This window comes from Dasypus novemcinctus, chromosome 25, assembly GCF_030445035.2.
Source record: "Dasypus novemcinctus isolate mDasNov1 chromosome 25, mDasNov1.1.hap2, whole genome shotgun sequence".
Taxonomy (NCBI): Eukaryota; Metazoa; Chordata; class Mammalia; order Cingulata; family Dasypodidae; genus Dasypus; species Dasypus novemcinctus.
In genome coordinates this window covers 8,643,784-8,650,986 of record NC_080697.1, presented here as the reverse complement: position 1 = coordinate 8,650,986, position 7,203 = coordinate 8,643,784, and positions in this window count along the sequence as shown.

Below are 7,203 nucleotides of genomic sequence, written 5' to 3'. Positions count from 1 at the left end.
TATTATCCCCAGTCTTTCCCTTTAATATGTTCATTTTATGGAGAAATATCATTTTAAATAAGATCATTTCTCCCTGATAAGTCAAGAATGTGTCAAAGGAAAAAATAAGATGTCCAATGACCACTATATTTAGCTTCTCTGTCAGCAGAAGTTAATTGAAAAGGTTTCTGGATAATATCCCTGAATGTAAATTATTTATCAGGGTGGTTACAAAACCCAGTGCCCAATCTAGAGTGCTGGTTTCCTGCTAGGGGGTTATATATCATCTTTCATGGCTTTGGGTAAATTGCACAAACAATGAAGATGTCTAAGTTAAATCATAATGCAATGATCAAAAGAACCACATTACAGTACTTTATAGTAAATGCATATATTTCTTTTGAAGAAATGCAAGTTTTAACTCTCCAACATCTGCTGAGAATTCAAAGAGATTAGACATATCCTATTAGTCAAAACCCACTAATTAAAGACTCCAAATACTTAGAATAGTTTCCTTACTATGCCCCTGACACAAGTTGACATACCAGTATTAATTCATGTAAAATTTTTGGAATAAAGTGAGAAATAATAAGAAAAAAAAGATTTTGTTTTGCATTTTCTTTTACAAAAAAGAAAGAACAACTGAGGAAACTTTGGTTTCTGGAAATGACAGTCTAGATTACTTACAGCAATCCTTATTTTAATGCCAAAATGTAGATGAAACATTTTAAAAATGTAATTTCTCAAAAACATCAAAGTGTTGACAAAATGGTGAGGAGCTGTTAGATAAAATCTAGGTCATCATGAAGGTGGGAACCCTAAAATTTAAGAGAAAATGTAAATTACTTTTGCCCAGAACAAAGGAAAATGAGTGGGAGCTTTTGCTTTGACTGCCTAGCGCAGGAAGGAGGATAGAAGTGAAAACCTGCACAAAATTGGGGTTTGAGGGCGGCGGACTTGGCCCAGTGGTTAGGGCGTCCATCTACCACGTGGGACGTCCGTGGTTCAAACCCTGGGCCGCCTCGACCCATGTGTAGCTGGCCCATGCGCAGTGCTTGATGCACACAAGGAGTGCCCTGCCACGCAGGGGTGTCCCCTGCATAGGGGAGTCCCACGTGCAAGGAGTGCACCCATAAGGAGAGCCGCCCAGCGTGAAAGAAAGTGCAGCCTGCCCAGGAATGGTGCGCACAAGATGATGCAACAAAAAGAAACACAGATTCCCGTGCCGCTGACAACAACAGAAGCGAACAAAGAACACGCAGCAAATAGACACAGAGAACAGACAACCAGGGGAGGGGGAGGGGAGAAAAATAAATAAATAAATAAATATCTTTAAAAAAAAAAAGAAATGAAAAGCTTTAAAAAAAATTGGGGTTTGAGAGACACCCACACAAATTCACATTAAGCTGACATTCTGGGACAACACACTCAGGAAAGGCTGAACAACAGTATAGCTGCCACGCTCCCAGCTCTACCACGGGACATGGTATTGGCTAAACACTGAGCAGAAGAGGGAGCAAGAGGAAACCTATCCCTGAAGGCTATAAACTAAGCATCAGCCCTCATGCTGGGTGTAGCCCACATTAATTTCACCAGGGCAACTGGAAAAAGCTTAAATCAGTTTGATCCAAAATAGTCAAGTAGTGGAAGTACCCAGATGACTAGCAGGGGAAAACTCAAATCCTCTTTGGAAGTAAGTGTCTTCATAAAAGGGCATGGGAATCTCCATAAATATTTTTTTAGAGATCAATGAGAGTCATGCTTAGGATACAAGTCAGAGTACCATAAGTGAGAATAAGAAGCATGGTTGCAAATATTTCAGACATGGGAATTATCAAATACAGATGACAAAACTGTGCTTGTTATATATAAAGAAACAAAAGTGAAGCTAGAAAATTTCAGCAGAAAGCAAAAAGAAAACCACAAAGGGGATAAACAGTTTTGAAAAAGAATGATATAGAACTTCTATAAATGAAAATTATAAGTGAATACAACAGAAGAGAGAAATGAACTCAAAGACAGATCAGAAGAAATTTTCCAAAATGTTGCAGAGACCAAAATGATGAAAAATTTAGAAGAGAAGTATGTGGTAGATAGAGTGAAAAGGTTTTAAAACGTTGCTGGAGTTATAGAAAGAAAACAGAGAATAGAGGCAAAAGCAATATTTGAAGAGATAAAGAGAATGTTCTAGAACCAATGAAAAACAACAATCCACAACTTTAAGAAAACTACCAGTTACAGGAATATTAAAAAGGGATTCATACTTAGACACATCATAGAGAAGCTGCAGAAAGCAGAAGACAAAGAGAAGATCCTAAAGCTTCAGAGAAATAAAAGCCAGATCACCTTTAACATGAGAGTCAATTGATATGCAGCTGTCTTTTCACCAGAAGATGGAATGTGCTGAAAGAAAATATCTGCCAACCTAGAATTCTATACCCTGTAAAAATATATATCAAGAATGGTTGGGAAATAGGATTAACAAACATACAAAAACAGCTGGAACTGGCCTAAACTGAATCACATTAATGGAAATTCTAAAAGATTCACTTCAGACATACAGTAATTCCAAATGGAAGTCAAGAGATAAAAGAAATAATAAACAGCAAAGAAAATATTAAGTATAAAACTGATCATTACATTAGAAAATAGGAATTATACAAATAATAATATAAGATAACGTAAAAAGATAGATTTAATGTATCTGACAATATTTAGATACAAATCAAAAAGTGATAAATTGAGTTAAGTTTTCCAAAAGTCTTCCGTTTTTCAGGAGTAAGATTAAAGTAAGGCTGGCGTTAAAATTTGGTAAATCAAGGATGCATGTTGTAATATGGAGTAATCACAAAAATAATATTAACAAGTTATCATCTCCAAACTAATACAGAGGAGAAACAGAATGACAAAAATAATATTTTGAAAGAAAATAATAAGGGAAAAAATTTTAAATGTGGGACACATACACAACACAAATATACTAGATTTAAACCAAAATGTGTCTATAATTATAAAAATGCCATGGATTAAATGTCCCTGCAAAAATGTCAGAAGTTTTATAGACTATTTTCAAAAGCCAATTTTATATTGTTTCAATATATACATCTTAAATGTAAGTAAAATGATAGGTTGAAAGTAAAAGAAAACAAAATTTACATCATGAAAATAGTAGCCAACCCTAGAGACCCCACTCATTTCCTTAATCTGGACATTTCATATAAATTGAATCATAAAATGTATAGTCCTTTCCGACTGACTTTTTCACTTAGCATAATGTTTTCAAGATTCATCCATGGTGTACATGTATCAATATTTCATATATTTTTATTGCCAAAAGATATTCCATGGATTGGATATACCACATATTATTTATCCATTCATCAATTAATGAACATTTGGGTTATTTCCACTTTTGTTTATTGGAGAAATGCTGCTATGAACATTCTTGTATAAGGTTTGTTTGGATCCAAGTTTTCAATTTTCTTGGGTATATATCTATGGGTGGAATTGCTAGATAATATGGTAACTCTATGTTTAACCATTGCAGGAACTGCAAGACTGTTTCCAAAGAGGCTGTACCATTTTATATCCCCACCGGTCATGTAAGAGGGATCCAACGTTTCGATTTTTTTCAGATCCTCATCAACACTTATTATTTGTCTTTTTTGATTATAGCCATCCTATTGAGTGTGAAGTGGTATCACATTTGGGTTTTCATTTGCATTTCATTATGGCTAATAATGTTGATTGAGTGTATTTTCAAATGCTTATTGGTTGTAATCCCCTTTCAAACAATATCTATTCAGATTCTTTGCCAATTTATTTAATTGGGTTGTCTTTTAATTATTGACAAGTAATAGTTATTTATATATTTTTGATATTATTTTGCATGTAGATATTCAGTTGTCCCAACATAATTTGTTGAAAAGATTACCCTTTCTCCATTTAATTCTCTTGACACCCTTGTCAAAAACCAGTTGATCATAGACATACGGGTTTATTTCTGGACTCTCAATTCTATTCCATTGATCTATATGTCTGTGTTGTTATGCCAGTACTGTACTATCTAGATTAATTTAACTTGGCATTACATTTTGAAATTGGGAAGTATAAGTCTCTCAACTTTGTTTTGCCTTTTCAAGAATCTTTTTGGCTCTTTTGGTTCCCTTGCTCTTCTATATGAATTTTGGGATTAGATTGTAAACTTCTATAAAGAAATTAGATTTTTATAAGGATTACCTTGAATCTGTAGATCAGTTTGGGGATTATTGCTACCTGTCTTAGTTTCCAGGCTGCTCAGACAAGTACCATGCAATAGACTGTCTTTAACAACAGGAATTTATTGACTCATATTTGCAGAGGCTAGAGGCTTGTTTTCTCATATCTGTAGCGTACTGGCGGGCTAGCAATTTTTGGGATCCTTGGCTTTTTTGTCACTTGATGATGTCCTTTCCTTCCTCTACCAGTTTCTGTTGTCTTCCATGTTTTGTCTCATCCCTGTGTTACTTTATTCATGCCCAATTTCCTTAGCTTATAGGAACTTCAGCTATATTGGATTAAGGCCCACCCTCATTCAGACTTAACACACTTTAACTCATTATACTATATCCAAGGGTCCTAATTATATGGGTTCACACCCATAGGACCAGGGGTTAGGACCTGAACACGCCTTTTGGAGGGAACATGATTCAGCATCCTACACCATCTTGGCCATATTAAGGCTTCCATCCATGAACACTCGATGTCTTTCCTTTCATTTAGGTCTTCTTTACTTTCTTTTAATGTTGTTATATAGTTTTCAGCATATATGTTTAGCACGTCTTTTGTTAAAAGTATTCCTAAATACTTTATTCTTTTCACTGCTATTGGCTTGGATTTTTCATTGCTAATATATAGAAATACAACTGATTTTTGTATATTGATCTTGTATCTTGCAATCTTGCTTGAAACATTTATTAGTGAAATAGTGTTAGTAATAGTGTGACTGGATTCCTTAGGATTTTCTACCTATAAGATCATGTTGTATGTAAATTTAGTTTTTTCTTTCCAATCTGGTTGCCTTTTTTTTTTTTCCCTACTTTTTCTTGCCTCATTTCTTGGGCTAGAATCTCCCATTCAATTCTGAATAGAAGTGGGCAAGAGCAAATATTCTTGTATTGTTACTATTCTTAAGAAGAGATCATTCAATCTTTGGCCATTAAGTATGCTACTGGCTGCAGATTTTTCATAGGTACTGTTTATCAGGTTAAGAAAATTCATTTCTATTCTCATGTGTTGAGTGTTTTAATTATGAAGGGAAGTTGAATTTTTCAAATACTCTTTTGCATTTTTTAGATGATCATGTGATTTTTGTCCTTTAATCTACTTATGTGGTATATTATATTAATTGAATTTGGTTGTTTAAATCTGCATTCCTGGAATAAATCCCTGTTAGTCATAGTATATATTCCTTTTTAATTCATTGGTGAATTCTGTTAGTATTTTGAAGATTTTTGTATCTATATTAATAAGAAATATTAACCTATAGTTTTCTTTTCTTGTGATATCTTTGTCTGGTATTGGTATCAGGTTAATACTGGCCTTACAGAATGAATTGATAAGTATTTCCTCCTCTTTTATTAAGAGTCTGTGAAGAATTGGTATTAATTCTTCTTTAAACATTTGGTAGACTTCATCTGGTGAACTATCTGGTCCTGGACTTTTCTTTGTGGGTAATCTTTTGATTACTGATTCAATCAATTTACTTATTGAGGTGTAGTTCAAATTTTCTATTTCTTCCTGAGTCAGTTTTGGTAATTTGTGTCTGTCTTGGAATTTGTCCAGTTCATCTAAGCTATCTAATTTGTTGGCATAATATTGTTCATAGCATTCCTTAATATTTTTTGCAAGGTCAGTTGTAATGTTCCCTTTTTATTTCTGATTTTAGCAATTTGAGTTTTCCTTCTTTTTTTCCTAGTCAGTATAGCTAAAGGGTTTTCTTTAATTTTGTTGTTCTTTTCAAAGAACGTACTTTTGGTTTTGTTGATTTTTCTATTTTCTATGACCTATTTAAGTAATTTCTGCTCCAATATTTATTTCCTTCCATTTATTGTTGTTGTTTCATTTTCTCAGGTTTTTTCTACCATCTTAATGTGGAGGATTAAGGTGTCAATTTGAAATTTTGTTTTTTAAATCTTTTTATTTTGAAATAATTTCAAAATTACAGGATAATTGCAAAAATAATACAGAAACAGTAGAGAGAACTCCAGTACGCCCCCATGCAGATTCTTAGATTTACCAACAATCAGCATTTTGCTACTTGGTATGTCATTTGACCTAATTGTATCTACCTATCATCTACACTCATTTATCTATCTGAGCTGTCCGTCATCTATCTGACTGTCTTCTAAACATTTAGGAGTAGTATGCATATATCATTCTCCTCTAATACTTAACACTGCCATTATATTTCCTTAGAATAGAAACACTCCGTTATGCAATCACCTATTGTATAACTATTGCTATCAAGTTTAAGAAATTTAACATTGATAAAAGGCATATAATCCATATTCCATTTTTTTCACTCTTCCCAATAATATTCTTTTGGGCATTTTTCTCCCCCATTATTAGATCCAACCTAGGATCATATATTGCATTCAAATGTCATTGTCTCTCCCTCTTTTTTTTTAACCTCCATAGTCTACCCCTTTCAGCCACATTCACGTTTGTAAACTGGCGGTGTTAGTCATACTCACTAAAATGTTTTACCATTCAAAATGTGTACCATTTCCACACATTTACAATCCATCTTATTAAACCTTGTGCAGACATTCAGCAACAGCTCCTCCTTCTCAGCACATATTCCCTCTCCTAGAAACCTACACTCTATAGTTTAACTCCATGAGTCTGCTCATCTTACTTAGCTCATATTTGTCCTTTTGTGTCTGGCTTAGCTCACTCAACGTGATGTTCTCAGGGTTCACCCATGTTGTCATGTGCTTCCCAACTGCATTTCTTCTCACAGCTGACTAGCATTCCATTGGATGTATAAACCCCAAGTTGAACAGTTACTGTGTATCAGATGCCATCCTTGACTGCTTCTGTGTGAGGCAGGAATCCGGCCATTTCCACACGTAAACTCTGGTACAGGAGTAAAGTCATTGGCCTAGGACCACACTATTTATAACCAGAGAAGCCTGGACGCATATCCACGCCTGGATACCTCCCTAGAAATCCTGATTTAAT